General features: G+C 35.1%; 1 non-coding gene across 1 annotated transcript; it reads right to left on the bottom strand.

Moving 5' to 3' along the window:
- Positions 1–810: 810 nt before the first annotated feature.
- On the bottom strand, positions 811–882 carry TRNAA-CGC (transfer RNA alanine (anticodon CGC)). The gene has a single exon. It is a non-coding gene; the product is annotated as a tRNA-Ala (tRNA).
- Positions 883–17,355: the final 16,473 nt, after the last annotated feature.

Here is a 17,355-nt window from a genome sequence, read left to right on the forward strand (position 1 = left end):
ATGGGCAGATTGCCACCCACTAGATCAGGCTTCCCAGTGTCCCACTTGAACTGGCACTGAACACTTCCAGGGGTGGGACATTCATAGCTTTTCTAGGAAAGCTGTTCAAGTGCCTCTGTGTAAAAAATGAGTTTCCAACGTCTACTCTAGATCTCCCATCTTTGAGTTCAGAACTGTTCTCCCTTGTCCTATCACTGTCTAGCTGTGTAGAAATTCTTTATTTTGTTTATAATCTCCCATTAAATGCTGAAAGGCTGCAATGAGGACTCCCTGGAGAATTCTATTCTCCAGGCTGAAAGCCCAAATCCCTCAATCTTTCTTCACAGGAGTGATGTTCCGTTCTAGCTCTCTCATCATCCTCTCAGCCCTACTCCAACAGCTCTGCATTGTTCTTTTGCTGGATGCAGTACTGCATCTAGATTTTCACAAGGGCATAGTAGAGAGGATCAGTTATACCTTTCTCTCTCTCCTGACTATTCCTCTGATGCAGCCTAAGATACAGTTTGCCTTCTGGTTGTAAGTGCATGGTGTTGGATTGTGTCCAGGTTTTTTGTCCACTTGGTCAATCTTACTCCATTTCTTAAAAACTGAGTGATGTTTCCCTTTTTCCAGGAACTTAAACATCACTAAACATCACTACCTTTCAAACATGGTGAAGAACATTCTTGGCATCCACATTAAAGCAGGATGCTGGAATGAACATCACGTGGCCTGAGAGACACATGAAAAATAATCCTCATGAGACAGCCTGAGTCATTCTGATCTTAAAGTGGAGAGGATTTTTCATCACTGACCTCTGCAAGAAGATAATGGAGATGCCGGGGATTGAACCCGGGACCTCACACATGCGAAGCGTGCGCTCTACCACTGAGCTACATCCCCACTTGCAAGTACTGAATTTTGGATTATGAAGAAAAGTGTGTTGGTAAATACTTTACTCCTGACCCCCGGGATATGTGTCATCCCGCCTCATTGGCTTGTACACATTCAGGTTTTCTTGGTGGTATTTTGCACTTCCAAGGTTCAGGGACTTGAGAGATGCAGAAATCCTGAGCGCCAATGACTGCCAATGAAGACTGAGTTAAAGAACTTGTGTATCTCAGCTTTCTCTATGTCTGTTGTTGCCAGTTCTAATTTTTCATTTATCATAGGGAGTACAATCCTCTTGAACTTTCTTTTCTGACTAATGTACCTATATAATCCTTTCTTGTTATACTTTGCATTCCTTGATAAAACATCTAATAGTGTCTGCTCACCTTAAAAATGGATCTGATAAAAATGGATCTGAGAAATGTTTCTGGATGACTTTTTTAAAAAAGGATATTGATGTCATGAATAAATTTTCTTTTAATTATAAATCCATAAGTCCTAAGAAGCAGTGAAATTTTATCATGAAAGCATGATACAAAACAGATACCAAAAAGTGGTTTATGGAGACAGAAGTGGCAAATTGATGAAAATTAAATGTCTTGTAAATGTATTAAAATTAATTTCTGAACCTACATTAACTTTCTAACTTTTTTCTCCTTTTTTTTTTTTTTTTTTTCTCCTCCTCCTGATAATTCAAAATGCTTTTGTTTTGTTTGTTTTGTTTTGTTTTTTGTTTCCCTTCTCCCGAACATTCTAGGTGGATTCAGTATCTCCAGCAGCTGTGATTGTTCTGAAAACTCATGACAACACAACACACTGTCAGTTGAAATGCATTCTACTAAGCACTAGCAAAGATGATAATAGTAACAAAATAAATATACTTTATTTTTCTTTCTTCAGACAGAGTCTGGAGAAGCAAGTAAATCAACAGCACTAGTCTCTTGAGACTCAGTTCATCTATGATTCCCCTTTAAATGTTTTCCTACAAGACTCTATCCATGACACCTATTTAGAAGATTGTAGTCTGGCATATTAGGGTAGTTTAAAAATACTAAAATCTAGCTATTTAAATGGAAACGGATGTCAAGGAAGCCTGTTCTTCTCTGTAAATATGTTACAGGTACTTGTAGTCCACATTATAGTCTTTGTAAGTTTGGCATGTACATTAATATCTGTTTTGGAAAAGTGCTTTTTCAAAGTTAATTGCATCTAAGTTATTTTTAATTTTTTGTTCTATTTTGAGAATCCTACCCTACATTACATCTAATAAATATCTGTGACAAAATGCAAGAGAATTTTTAAAAACATAGTAAATTACTTAGTTTAGTAATTTTTGAAACACTTGTAGTTTACCTTTGTACCTCAGTACCTTTCTGTAGGTGTGGTGGGCAATAGATGATTTTGAAAAGGTTTAGAAATAGCCAGAATCTATGAAGAGCTGGTATACAGTGATATTCATTTTAAAGGATAGAGCCTAATCCATATCTAGCACTCTGGAGTATAGGTTTTTCTTTTAATTTTAGACTTTTTTTCTTCCTCTCTATCTCATCCCATACTAAGCATTCCTTCATTACCTGCAAAACAGTTTTAATCCTGAGAAGATATTGACTACAATGAGAGTAATAATAAATTTTGCAGATAAATTATGAATTCAATTTTCTTTTATCAACTTTCCTGTCTATTATGTAGATGATCCTTATTTTCTCCAACTGTTAAGGAATGAAATAGAAAATTTCTGACTACTTTTTTCAATTAAATTATCTAGTATGTATTTTTCACATCTTATTTGATTAGTCACTTGTTTGAATGAAACACACTCCATTCCTTGTTATGTGAAGAAATTTTACTTAGTAAATCAAATGATTTATTGATGATCAGTTGTCATGGTTTTGCAGTTTTGTAATTTTGCTATCAGTATTCCACATCATAACATCATGATAAAGCATGAATAATTTTGATGAATGTGCTGCTCACAAAAGAAGACTGAATGTGCCAGAGAATATCATCGTCAGTCATATGACAAGGAATCTATATAATCTCACTTCAGTGCTGGACTCGCTCTCTTGGATCTTGCCAGCCAGGGGGGAGCCGTGTGGGAGTGTTCCGGCCCTTTCACCTAGAGTTAAAGTAGGCCTCTAGGTTTCGGACTCACTCTCTCCTATTTTACTTGATTTGTTAGTCTTAATTCTAATTACATTGTATTATATTGTGTTATTCTGTATTCTGATATAGTATTTAGTAAATAAGTGTGCCTCCTTAGATTGTTGCTGCTGTATTTATTTTTCCTTTTCCCTTTTTCCCTTTTCCTCTCGGGCTAGCAGCCCTGCAGGCCATCTATTTTCCCTGTCATGGGTGCACGTGGATTTTAGGTTAACCCATGACATCAGTATATTCTATTGCTTATTTACAGACAAGGATAAAACATAATTTAAAGAAGTAAACAAATAGAAAACTTGTTTGGTAGAAGAATGTGATGCTCTAGAGAAAGAAACAAGTTATTTGTCCAAGTGAAATCTATACCCAAAAATTGAAAAGCTGTTTACATATTATTATTTCTATTTTTATTTAACACTACTTTGTGCATTTTTGAAGGTATAGCCAGACATATTTTAGTTATATATCAGTGAATATTTTAATAAGAAGTGATTAATGGTGTATATAATCTAAAACTGGAAAGATTTTCAGTACACACATAACACTGAAATTCTGTATTTTAGTTTTAAGTAAATAGAAGAAAAAATTTACAGTACTAATTTTTCAGTGTACTATGCAAAGACTGCAAAATGCTTATGAAAATATGGTGTAGAATTAGGGTGATGTACGCATATAAAAGCAGTGTAGGCCATACAAGAATGTTAATGCTTTACAGTAATGAAGAAGAGAGGTAAGATTAAGAGGGCATGATTCAGCAGCTCACACATATCATTTGAGATGTATTAGGGTATCAAGTATATTCATATAAATGTGATAGGTATGGCACTGACCTTTTATTTCATTCTAGGGTGATCAGGTGAAACACTGGAGAGAATCTGAAAATAGATGGCTAGTCAGCTAAATTCTACTCTTGGGAAACTTTGCTGAGTTCTTGCAAGGGAAAGAAGTTGAAGGAGAGGAGAGAACAGAAACTGTTATTTAAAAGATTGGCTGTAATAATTTCTAGAGGTACTTGACATAAACCTATTGGTAGGTGTCTTCAAGAGCTACAAGTTATCTAAATTTAAGACTCAGAAGATAATCTGTTGTCTGGGGATACACAATAGAGATCTATAAGAAATTAAGTGAATAAAACCTAGACAGTTCAGCTTTATCCAAAATTAGACATTCAGGATAGGATTCTCTTCTTCACATGAGAACATCTAGTCACTTCTGGAGATTGTAGGTAAATTTCCTAACTTACACTTGGCAATAGGAGATCTTAATTTCTGTGCCATAGTTACCAGTCCTGTGCAGATAGACTCAGTGGTATTTTGAATCTTATGTGTAATTACTAACTTATTTGCACATTTTAGTCTCTAGCATGTACTTAATTTTATTGATGAAATCTAAATGACCTATTATGAGAACATGAATTACCTATGCCACTAACATGTATAAACAACTATCATCTATTACAGGAATCTAAATAAGAACTTAGATTTAGAGTTCAGAACACAAACTTGATTGACTTGATGATCTTTGAGTCTTTTCCAACCTGAGTAATTATACGAAACTTTTCCTCTTAATTGTAACTACTGATCCATAACAAAACTGATCTCCCAGGAGTCTTGCTTTACACCAGTTGTACTTGCAACATTGCCTGAAATAACATAGAAACATTTTTATTTAGCTAATTAAATATTTTCTAAGAAGAAGTTTTCATTTTACTTCCTTTAAATCTTTAGATCAAGAAGAAAACATTCCTACTAGAATGTTAGAGATTCCTTCTCAAGGTTTCTTACATGACAAATGCATAAATAACATACAAAATTAATCTTTATTTCTGCCATACTTGGGTAAAATTAATTTTAAAAAGATTCTATTTACATATCTTGTTTTCTTTGATCTTATTTCTTCTTGTGTTCACTTATTAACAGTAACTTGTTTCAGAATTTTGCTGTTGAATTGTGACTGAATGTCTACAAAACAATCATGTTCCTAACAGAAACATATTTCAGTTCGTCCCAGTTTTGTACAGTGGACACAGAATCTTGGCAGTCTAAAATAAGTAATGTAGCTACAACAGAGAGTGCTGAGGACTTTCCATTTTTCCCAATTCTTCATAATTTAAAGAACATATAGATAATTTTCTTTACGCTGTTCTACAAGAAGCTATTGTAGTCTAAACATAAATTAACAAAAGTAATTGCATTGTATATTTAGAAGAGATTTTGCATTAATCTGACACAGATGCTTTTGCAAGTAGATATAGAAACTGAAAGCTTGCACTATAATTTAAATAAATGTTGATGACCAAAAGAATGGAATATGAATTCTGAAGATTGCCTGCAATTTGTTATTTTGCAAAAGTAGTTTTAATGCACTACTATTATATAAATATACAGTGTTGATCTATATTCACAGTTTTATTTGGTATGTGTTGATTTGCCTTGTTGCTCTGGGGATATTACATCAACCTAACTACTGAAAATGGACTTTGAGATAATTGCATCCTTTATTGTTTAGGAATAATATTGCACATAATTAATAGAAGAAGCATCTTATAGATGAAAGCTATGAGTTTAGCCTTGTAGATGTTATATTGAAGGTTTTAAATATGCAGTTTGTACTTCTTATACTATCCACAATTCCAATAACTTTAATTTATTTTACTGCTTGAACAATGTGCATATATAAGCCGTGCCAGAGAAAAGAGTGTTAATAGATAAACATCCCTTCCAGCCCCCTTCCATCTAATATTGCAGAATACTTTTCCATCAGGATATTTTACATCTTGAGACATTCAAAGCAAAACTGGACATAGATATAGATGAGAAAGCAGAAGAGAGGGAAAACAGCATCACAAATACAGGCTTTGATATGAAAAGTAGAACCAAGGGAAAAAAAAAAAAATATATATATATATATATATGTGTGTGTGTGTGTGGTCATATATATGTATGCATATATGACCACATAAAGAAGATTATCATCACATCCTTTATGGTCTGAAAACATTTTCTCCCAATCTTTGTTTTCCGATTTCATGTCAACTCAAATTATCACATGTGGGAGACAAGGGGACATGGCCAACCTCTTTTCAGTGGCTTCCGGGATCAAGACAAGGGGAAATGGTCAGAAACTGGAGCACAGCAAGTTCCACATCAATACATGAAAGAACTTTTTCACAGGGAAGGTGATGGAGCACTGGAAAAGGTTGCCCAGAGAGGTTGTGGAGTCTCCTTCTCTGGAGATATTCAAGACCCGCCTGGATGCCTATCTGTGCAATCTGATGTAGGGAGTCTGTTTTGGCAGGGGGATTGGATTTGATGATCTCTAGAGGTCCCTTCCAACCCCTACAGTTCTGTGTCCACAAACTGAATAGGCAGTGATACAATTTACATGCTTTCAGTGTAAATTCTACATTCTAACCTAAGAAAATCTATTTAGCTGCTTGAAATGAAGAAAAATAATCTCAAAGGCCATAAATTATTTTACCTGCAGAGAGCTATAATTTGCAGCTTGTCTCCTGAATAGTATATTGTCCCTCTAACTTGCAAACTGTCATCTGCTATTCAAAATTTATCTGTCTATCTATCTATCTATCTATCTATCTATCTATCTATCTATCTATCTATCACCTTATCATCTTTATATTACTATAGATAGCTCTCGGATATATATATTTTTTTGCCTTCTTACTTTATTTATTTACTTGATTTTTTTTTTTTTAAATTTTTAAATTTAGAAATATTACTTGATTGTGTATTTTAATTAATTGCCTATTGGAAGTATTATAAAGGAATTAAATAATTCATAGAGGACTAGCTAGAATTTAAAGAGCAAACAAATAAAGAAATAAAAGGAGAGATTTGTGAACAAAATGCAGAACCACAATATATATAGATTTTTTCATACTCCTATAACTATTTGAGAGCAGAATGTTTTATTCTATGAGAAAGTTGTCTTTTACAGTAAAGACAAATGTAGTACCGTCAATTCATGGGAATATAAACAAGATGTGAAGGGATTTCAAATCACAAAAATAATTAGATTTTTGAGCTGAATTCTCTAGACTGTACCCTCTGATAAAAAACAAGTGCCTCATTTCACTTGCAAAAAAAAATTAGAATTGGACGTTACGAATGTCCCAAAAGATTTCAAGGATTAGGCCATTTGTAATAATAATAAAAGCATAAAAATATTCAATAAATAAATAAATAAAAGAGATGGTTGTACTGTTTTTAATTTTCAAGTTTTACTACCATTAATCAAGTTAAAATACAGTCAACATCTATTAAGCAATTAGTGTTTGAATACTTATGTTCAATAGCAACATTCAGAGTGATTTGTTTCTAATAAAAATACTCTTTATGAAGCTGGGATATGTAAAGCACCACTGGTCTTTTTTTTTTATTACTCCTTTATCTCCAGAACTGCAATGTCTCAAATGCTATGATGCTGATATTAATGTCAGTTGTCTGCTGGAAGAACAGCGAGCTTGAAACAAGAAAAGACACAACAAAGAGATTTTCAAATATGCAGATGAAGAGGAAAATAACAAATGAGAGACCAATTCCTGTAAGAACGAGAAATAAAAACAATTTTGATATAATATGCAGTCTAAGTTAAATAACAGCACTAGAAAGTGACCCTCTTATTTATTTATTTATTTATTTATTTATAAAAGTGCCTGCCATCGGATTTCTCACTATGGAGTGCCTGAATGCTGACAGACTCTCTGAGCCTGCTACCTGACACCAGCTGCTTCCTCAGGACATATCTTGCAGCTTCTTTCAGGACCTACTCTGTTGCTTCACCTTCTTTCGGCCTTAGACTGGTCACTCTGCTGCTGCTCTCCTGCTGTGCTTTTGCCTTGGACCATAGGAATGGCGAGCACAGAACTGCTGCTGGATGTTGACTATCCCTGCTTTAAGCAATTCTTGCTTCATTCCTACCTTTTCTATCACCCACCTTCCCTTCTCCATCATCCTAATTCATAATAATCCCCTTCCCCATCTCCCTGATTAAGATTTGGTTGGACCAACATTTGAATTGTTTCTTAATCTCATGTAGCGTATACATATATAAAAAAACAAAACAAAACAAAACAAAAAAAAAATAAAACAAAAGAAAACACCTCTCTCTCCTGTAATTTGGAGTGAGACAATGCCTACATTTAAACCCTGCAAGCCAAAGCCTCAAGTGAAGCATCAAACTGAATCCATCTTCTAGTGTTCAGACGCTTAAATTAATACAGATGAATCCCACTCTAAATCTCTCATTATAAGGGAAAAGGGAATTGTATAATGCTCTTTCTTATAGACAACCACAATGGAAATTCTATTACTATCTGTTCCTTTTTATTTTTATTTTTTTTTTCCTTCTCCTTTCCTTTTCTCTTTCCAGTATGCATGGATATCATTTACCAAACTTTCACTAATATAAAGCTCAAGAGATAATAGTATGTATTCCATAATGCTCACATTGAGATTCAGCAATTGTAAAAAATGTATATATATAATTCAGAGACTGCTCACATGCTTTGGATTCAGATCTCTACTCTGAGATCAAAGATTAAGGCAAAGAAACTTGTATTAGCGATCTCTGTCAAACAAGTACTGCTTTATTCAAGAAAATCTATTTGCTGTTGCTCATGCTTAATACCCAAGCAATAATTTATGCAGTGATCAGTCTTCATCAACATAAAGCAACAGCATAAAACTACAGGCTTAGTGTCATACAGACATAAATACATAAAGGCTTATTGGTCCGCAATATTTTTTTTTTTTTCTTTTCATGGTTTCTCTATTTTTCATCTTTCTCAAATGAGTTGTAAGCAGAATTCAAGTCAACACAGACCATTCTGAAGGCCACTGGAATGAGAAGAGACTCTAAATAGTGTTTAAGTGATGAAAAAATCTTGGGGCTACTTTTTAGATAGTTGAGAATTGTAAGAGTAATTTAATTCAAAGAGTGAAGATTATTCCGGTGACTCTTTCCTTCCCAATTAATTCACCCCATACACCAATATTATATGAAAGACTGCCAGTGTACATCATTTGCACATACAAGCACAATAGAAGTAAATAGTGGTGTTTTTTGTTGTTGTTGTTTGGTTGGTTGGTTTTGCTTGTTTGTTTTTTTTTTTTCTTAGTTTTTCACTTGATTATTTACAAAGCAGCCATTCTCCTGATGGATTATACATGGTATCTGGTATCCTCTCAGACTCTGGGCATTTCTGGGTTTTCAGAACTCAGGAGTATTAGGCATCTTATATGTTCAAGTTCTTATCCTACAGGGGAAGATGAAATCGGTGGAAACGGCATAGAAGGAGAAGAACTAATTTGACTGAATAACCCACATGTAAAGCCAGTCTTTTTTTTCTGTTTTGCACTGCCAGACTAGCATGAACTGTCTGGGGTCTGAGCTTCCTCCTTATCTACAAGAAGGACATTGCTGCTGTTTTGGATCTAAAAACATTATACACTCTTAAGAATAAATACAGGATTGCTTCCAGATTCTATGGCATGTTCTGTGACAAATACTCTATTCTTTTCATACTAAAAGGATCCATGGCTCCCAGAACCTCTATGGAAATCTGAAATACAATCTATAAGGTGCTACTTTCAAAATTATACTCAGTATGCAGTCAAACTCCTTTAAGATTGGAACATGACATAAAAATCACCATTCAAGATAAAAATAAAAAATAAATAATGCAATTATGTTCATATACAGTAATACTCTGAAGCTTTCTGACCAAATTTGGGCTCAGATCATGGCTTTCCTTTAGGTCATTTTTTTCTGCTCGACTTGTCTTGCATGGGGGAAGAAAAAAAAAAAAAAAATGTATCTTCTTAAAGAAAACTAACCATTTATCCTGGTGAATTTTCATTTTTGTTGTTATCATTTCTGCTTTTTTTTCCTGTTGTTGGGTGTGGTTTTCTGTTTGTTTGTTTTTAATGTGCTTAAGAGATCAGTTGAATCAGCATCTGCTTTTCATCTCATTTACCTTTAACTCTGAACACTCATTTCACCCACGTGTGTCTATTTCTACAATTTATGTGTGAATTGATTGCAGATGCAGCTTGATTTAGGAGTATCCTCTCTGCCAATAGGATATAAATAGACTTATTCTTAAGCACTTTATTTAGAAATTGCTTTCCTGGTCTTTCTACAAGACAGACTAATTTGGAGATATTTCACTTTTTTAACACTGTCAGGGCAGAAATGCTTATCATTTATTTTGAAAAAATATGTATAAAAACTTATGGCCAGAAAACCAGAAAGGAAAACTTAGAAAATCCATTTCTGTTCTCCAGTCCATTTTGTGATGAAAGTACTGGTACAGAGAGCTTTCCTGGCAAAGTGACCTACTAAATTTTTCTAATGATACCAATTATTCAAAGTTGTTGTATATGAATTTATGTTTTCAACAGAAGTCTTCCAAACAGATTCCCAGTGGAAAATATGTTTTTATCTTGTAGAAGAAATTGTTTCTAAGAAGCAATAACATCAGCATATCCCAGGTGTTCCTGGCTCCCTTTTTGTGGGAATGTTAAGTGGGAACGTGATGACAGGTATGCTAGAAAGTTTGATATGAGAGAGTTTAGAACTGTAGTAACAGTAATGTGAACTGAAATAAAGGATCTAGTCATCTACTATTAGATACAGGAGTAAACAAATTTAATGTTTCTTGGCATGAGTAGGAAAAAATGAAAAGATATAGTGGACTCATCCTCGCTTTTTAGTTATACCTTTCTGGAGCAACATGAGGAGTATATTAAAATTCTTCTTTTATATTATACAACATGAATCATTTGGGGCTGCAGCAGTCACTGAAACAGATGTCTGCAAGCCTATGTTGTGTTGTATGACTGTCCAGAAAAATGACCACCAGCATAACTGCTACATACTAACAAATAAATAATCTCTGTCTTCTTTTTGACTAATAAAAATAAAAAATAAAATATATGGTCATATTTTATTTGCTCCCAAAGTCCATCCTTGTGACAGGTTACACTAATGATTATGTAATTTTAGCAAATTAACTAATATATTTGGATGCAGTTTTCAGCTACTTGCAAGAGGAGGATTTCTGGTCTATGAGGAGACATTGCTGGCTCATGTCCAGCTTGTCATCTACCAGTACTCCCAAGTCCTGTTTAGTAGGCCTTTCACACCCCAACTTTTACTAACAATGGGGATTTCCACAACCCCAGTGCAAGATGTTCACTTGGATTTGTTGAACTTCTGAGTCTCTCTGGATTGTGTCCTGTCACTTGGGCATGTCGGCACCACCTCACAGTTTAGTATCATCCAGAATCTTCTTGAAAAAACACTCAACCCCATTACTGATACCAGCAATTATTATATTAACGAACACCGATCCCTGTACCGAACTGTGAGAGATACCACTTGTCATCGATCTCCATCCAGACACTGACAGACAACAACTACCACTCTCCTGCTACAATCTAACAAGCAGTTCCCCATCCATTGAACAGTTCACCCATCAAATCCATATCTTTCCAATTTCGAGAGAAGGATGCTGCAAGAGACTTTGTCAGATGCCTTATTGAAGTCCAGATACATGACACGAGTAACTCTTCCCTTGCACATCTACTGTTACATCACCAAAATGATGGCAGCCTAATGAAACGTCATGGAAACAGCTGTGGAATGCACACACTGGGCAGAAAATGGACAAACAAAACAATGGTTGTTCATAATTCCTTTTTCTAGACCTTTCACTATTTTCATAAGGATGTTATTCAATTAAGGTGTTTTAGGGTAGTTATGTGGGAATAAAACCAAATATTTTTATGTACTTTGAAAATAACAGCTTCCATTAAGCAATAAAATGATAACCATGATGATTTATTTTGCTATGTTTTGTGGGTCAGAAACATTTTGAAATTTTGCTGCTTATTTACTTTATCTATATAGAATTAATTGTCACATGAGCTTAAATGGTTTCTTTTTTTGTACACACTCTAAATCTGAAGTCATTGGAATGCTGGCAATCCCAGCCACCTAAACGCAGTTCCCTAAATATTTAAAGGTCGTGTCTTAAACTACATGCTTTGTGGATGAAGTAGTATACAAACACTTCTGCTGATTTCATTTCCAGTGAATCTTGTATTTTGTGAACGTTGTCTTGAAGTGTTTTTCAACTACTTAAAAATTTCCCCACGTATAAAACTGTTCTGGAGTAACTCTTCTAGGGTTTATTCTCTATAGTACAATTTCTCTTGACATTACTATTATTCAAGTCTATTCTATTCTACAAGTGAGGTCACACTGACCTAGTGGGCAATCCCTTTTTATCTAACAAACCTTGAACAAGAGAATTAGAAACAAAAAAACTTTCAGTGTTGGGGCTAGGAATTTTTCCACTAAATGCAGAATAAGTACTCTGATCCAATTAAACAAAAACAAACAAACAAACAGACAAACAAAAAACACATCCTTGTTCTAAAGCTAAGCTGTCTGGACCCACATTTTCAAGGAACTGGATCTATTCTTCTCTCAGTCACACAATGTCTTTCTCAGTGGATTCTTTTCATAACTGTGAAACTATTTTATTTCCCGATGTGATATTTCTGAATAATTTTCTCTATATATGTGGTTACAGCATTATGGTATCATAATGGCTTTCCTATTTTATTTCAATAACTATTGGAATGCAGCTTAAGGTAGGATTATTCATACAAATAAGACAAATGTATTCTGACTTTCTTCTTTCTATGTTTTGAACCTGAGAAAGACGAAGTGAAAGATGTCTAATCAATGAGTGGCAAAATTGTTCATGTAGTTTCATATTTTCTTGTAAAATGTCTAAAGAAAAATATGTGAGGGACCACTGTATATAAGTTGCAGAGGGTCTTAAATTTGCCCGTTACAGACATTAGCTGTTGCAGATAACCGGGGCATCTTTCCAGGGCACCTTTCCCTCATTTTTATTTTATATTTCTTGATGCTCTGAGAGATTTTCAGAATTTCACTACTCTGACTAAAATTCAAATTAAAAAAATCTAAAATTATTCACAGTCATCCTACATCTATATATTTTGTGTCTGTATTATTCCATAGCTTAATCTTCTTTCCTGTGTTAACATTTAGAGTCAGCACCCTGGTACAAATTCCCCAAGGCTCTATAGCATCACAGGCCTAACAGCAGGACATGTATTACCTGAGATAAATGATCTCATCTCCACACTTTAAAAACTACCTAGGTAGCAACAGAACAACACATGCATATTCTCCGGCAGTAAATGGATGGTAATCAGCATTTAGATCTACACATCTAAATGTTCTTAATGATTTTGGTCCCCTGGGGCAAATAATCCAGAAGGATTTGTAACTGCTACTTTTACATCAAGCTGCCACAACCACACTATTCAATTCTCACTTAGAATAGATTCCCATGATTCAAATGTGGTCCTCGTGGGCTCTTCATGACAGCCGACCTATGTATTATTTTATAGCAATTTAAACTCTCTGGAACACAGTGAAGGCTGTGTTGCAGTGCATTAGTGTAGTGTTTATAAACCACACAACTGAAGTTATATATCACTATAGAATCATAAAATCATAGTATCATACAATGGCCTGGGTTGAAAAGGACCATAATGATCATCTAGTTTCAAGATTTGCTCCAAAAAAAAAGAATGCTGCAAGTGAATTAGCACTTCAACAGTGTGATTCATTACTTGAGCAGCACTGAGGAGTTAAATGTGCTAAAAAAAAGAGTTCAGAATCACCCAGAGTCTACCACTTTCCATCAAAGTATCCTGCCAATAAGCAAAACTATTTTTATAAAAGGCACAGTCTGTTCACACAGCAAAAATTGCTGAGCTTGGGAAACTACTGTTATAAGATAGTAATGAGAGAATCTGAATCTTAAACATAAAAAGACACTCTAAAAATAACTCTGACTCTAAAACACTTGAACACCTCACTTTTCTTAGACTTTTTGCTGTTTCACATATAGTATATTTTCAGGTGTCTTTAATATGTACCAATGAGCGTTCTGTATATAAACATAGTTATCACTTAAGCAATAGAATCTTTGCACGTTTCTTTTTTTTTTTTTCTTCTTTTTTTTTTTTTTTTTTCCTAGTCAAGATTCAATTTCTCAGGCACCACAGATGATTCATACAATGTTTTACAACATATTTTCTGAAATATTGACTTTTAAACATTGACGACCAACTTTAGCTAGTCTCATGATCAGAATTCATTGACTTCCCTAACGAGTTTGACCTTGCATTTCTACCCAGTTCAAAACAAAACAAAACAAAACAAAACAAAACAAAACAAAATACCTTTACTATTTTCCTTTTAGAATTACATTTACATTACTGACAGCATTTCTTTCACTAATTGAAAATTCAGAACTAGTATTGGTTAGGTTGTCTTCTGCAAAACCTTCTTTATTTTAAGACTATATTAGAATAGCATAATGTTACTGTTTTCCCTGCCTTGTGGCACAGGGGGATAGCCTCTACCCTTCAGGACTTAATCCTAAGGGACTCTCCCTACCAGCATCCTGAGCAGTTCAAAGCCCACCCTTTTGAAATCCAAGGTAGCAGCTCTGCTGTCCTCCTGACTTCATCAAGAATAGAGAACTCTACCATTTCATAGTCACTCTGACCAAGACAGTTCCCAGCCTCCACAACACCCACCAGTCCTTCCCTGTACGTGAACAGCAGGTCTAGCACCTCCCCTGGTAGGCTCTCTTACTAGCTGCATCAGGCAGTTGTCTTCCATACACTCTAGAAACCTTCAAGACTGCTGCTTCTGCAGTGTATTGTATTTCCAGCATATATCAGGGAAGTTGGAGTCCCCCATGAGAATAAGGGCTGGCGATTTTGCAAATTCTTTCAGCTGTTCATAGAAGGCCTCATCTGTCTCTTCATCCTAGTTAGGCGGTCTATAACAGATTCCTGCCAAGATGTCTGCCTTGTTGGCCCAATCCTTATGCCTAGAGCTTCAACCTTATTATTCTCAGCTCTAAACTCAACAACATCAAAACACTCTCTAACACAGCCACACAACCACCCTTTCTTCCTTTCCTACCCTTCTGAAGAGCTTGTAGCCATCCACTGCAGCATTCCAGTCACAGGAGCGATCCCACTATGTTTCCGTAATGGCAACTAACTCACAGTTTCCCTGCTGCAGCTTCCAGCTCCTCCTGTTGGTCGCTCATGCTGCATGCATTGGTGTGGATGCACTTCAGCTAAGTCCTTTACCTAACCCTCAGTCCTGTCAACATTTCCTTAGGCTTACCTCTAGCTGGCCTGGTTTTATCCCCTTCCCCCTTCATACCTATTTCAAAGCTCTCTCAATTAGCCCTGGGCTAGAATCCATTTTGCCCTTTGAGACATGTGAGACCGATCCACAGACATCAGGCCAGGTTCCAAGTAAACAACCCCACAGTCAAATAAATCAGAATTTTTGTGATTGCACCAGCCCCTCAGCCATGTGTTTATGAGATGCATTTTCTTGCTCCTCTAATGATCCTTCTGTGCCACTGAAGGGATAGAGAAAAAAACAGTCTTAATGCCTGCTCTGCCCACTAACAGTTCCAGTCCCCTGAAGTCCTTTTTGATAATTCTCAGGCTTCTCTCAGTGACTACATCACTGCTGGCCTGAACTATCAATAAAGGATAATAATCAGAGAGGTGAATCAGACTAGTATGTTTCCTAGAAATATTCCTGACCTGGGCCCAAAGGAGACAGCACATTTCCCTATGGGTAGGGTCAGGGACCTGACTTCATCTTGCTGCTTTAGAAACTGCCTATGAGAGCTTGGAGATCTCAGTTCTAGGCCTGCATAGGATCAAAATATTATAATCCACTACTTATAATTTTTCTAAGTATCCTCATATTCTTCCTGTTTCTCTCTTTGAAATTAGTCTGAATGGATGCAATACTTACTGAACTCTCAGTGCTGAGCTTAAATGCAATATAACTAACTGCCTATGACTACTTTCATTGGAACATTTGTGACACCTTTCGGTGTTGCACATGCTTTTTAACAACACTTTAGTTCTGTACATGCTCAATTCTCTGTTAAGGGAGCCCTCCAACTCCTCAAGGACACTTTGCATTTGCATTTAAAAGTTAGTGAATAAAATTCATAAGCAAAATTGGAAGAACATACCAGACATAAGCACTTCTCCCTCCCAAGACAGTCTCTCTGGCACTGAACTACAAAATCAGACTTCCTCTTGCTTAGTTTCTCTCCTACCCAATAAATGTTATATTCTTTTCTGCATAATGGTAGAACTACATCAGAGAGTACTTCCTAATGTCTGCCTAAATCAGCTTCTAAAAGTATTAGAAGCCTGTGAATTTTCTCATATCATTTTATGCTGACTGTACATCAGTCCTATAGACTCTACTAAAGATAAACTGGATTTTTTAAATTTTTATTTTTATTTTTTCTTCCCAACCCTCAGAAATATCTATGTGAATAAGAAGTAAAGCTTCGCACACAAAAACCTGTGAAGAGAAAAGCAATGATGAAAGTTATGGTAGAAATTGTACTAGTATGTTTGCTGTGTAAATAAAGTAATTTAGTATAGCAGTCTATTGGTAAATGTTATGATTCAGTACTTCAGTCTTTAGTATCAGAAGAATAATATTATTCTATTACATATAAGATTAAATTTCACAATAGAAATAACGCTTCAGTCTCTGTGGCTTATTTGCAGAAACAGAGCTACTAATAGCTTTACATAGCTTAGAATCAAAAGGAGAGAAAAAGATCATGTGACCAAACTTACGACAGCCTACAGTTCCACTAAAATATAGAAAATGCATATTTTGTGGAAAACTGACTACACAATTAGTGGACAACCTATGTGACAGGCTAATATACACTGAACAGTCTGCAGCAAGTGTGCAGGAGAGGTTTTGAGTCAGAAAAATAATTCTGTAAAAGCAGGTCATTAATAAAGAATGTATAACTTTTACAAAAATAGTAATATTAATGTGGACTTGCATTTGTATTACTGAGATGATAGTCTAGCCAATACATTGAAACTCAGTAAACTGGTGAGTAGTCTTTCTATTTTGAATTCTACAGGCCATCGTAAGAGTCTTACCTTTAGCAGTCTTGAGTCTTTCATGCTTTCTTTTACTTCTTTTTTCTCTGTCAAGACATACACAGCTTTTGATCACTAAAACTGTGTACTGTAGGAACACCAACTGCAAGATTACTCTAAAAATCATATTTGTTGGGTAAAATGGATAAAAATAAAAGAATTTTTAAACAACTGCTCTTTCTGCAAAATTGGACCTTTCCTTAATGTTCCCAAATACAGAATAAATGAC

This window comes from Excalfactoria chinensis, chromosome 1 (assembly GCF_039878825.1).
Source record: "Excalfactoria chinensis isolate bCotChi1 chromosome 1, bCotChi1.hap2, whole genome shotgun sequence".
Classification (NCBI taxonomy): domain Eukaryota; kingdom Metazoa; phylum Chordata; class Aves; order Galliformes; family Phasianidae; genus Excalfactoria; species Excalfactoria chinensis.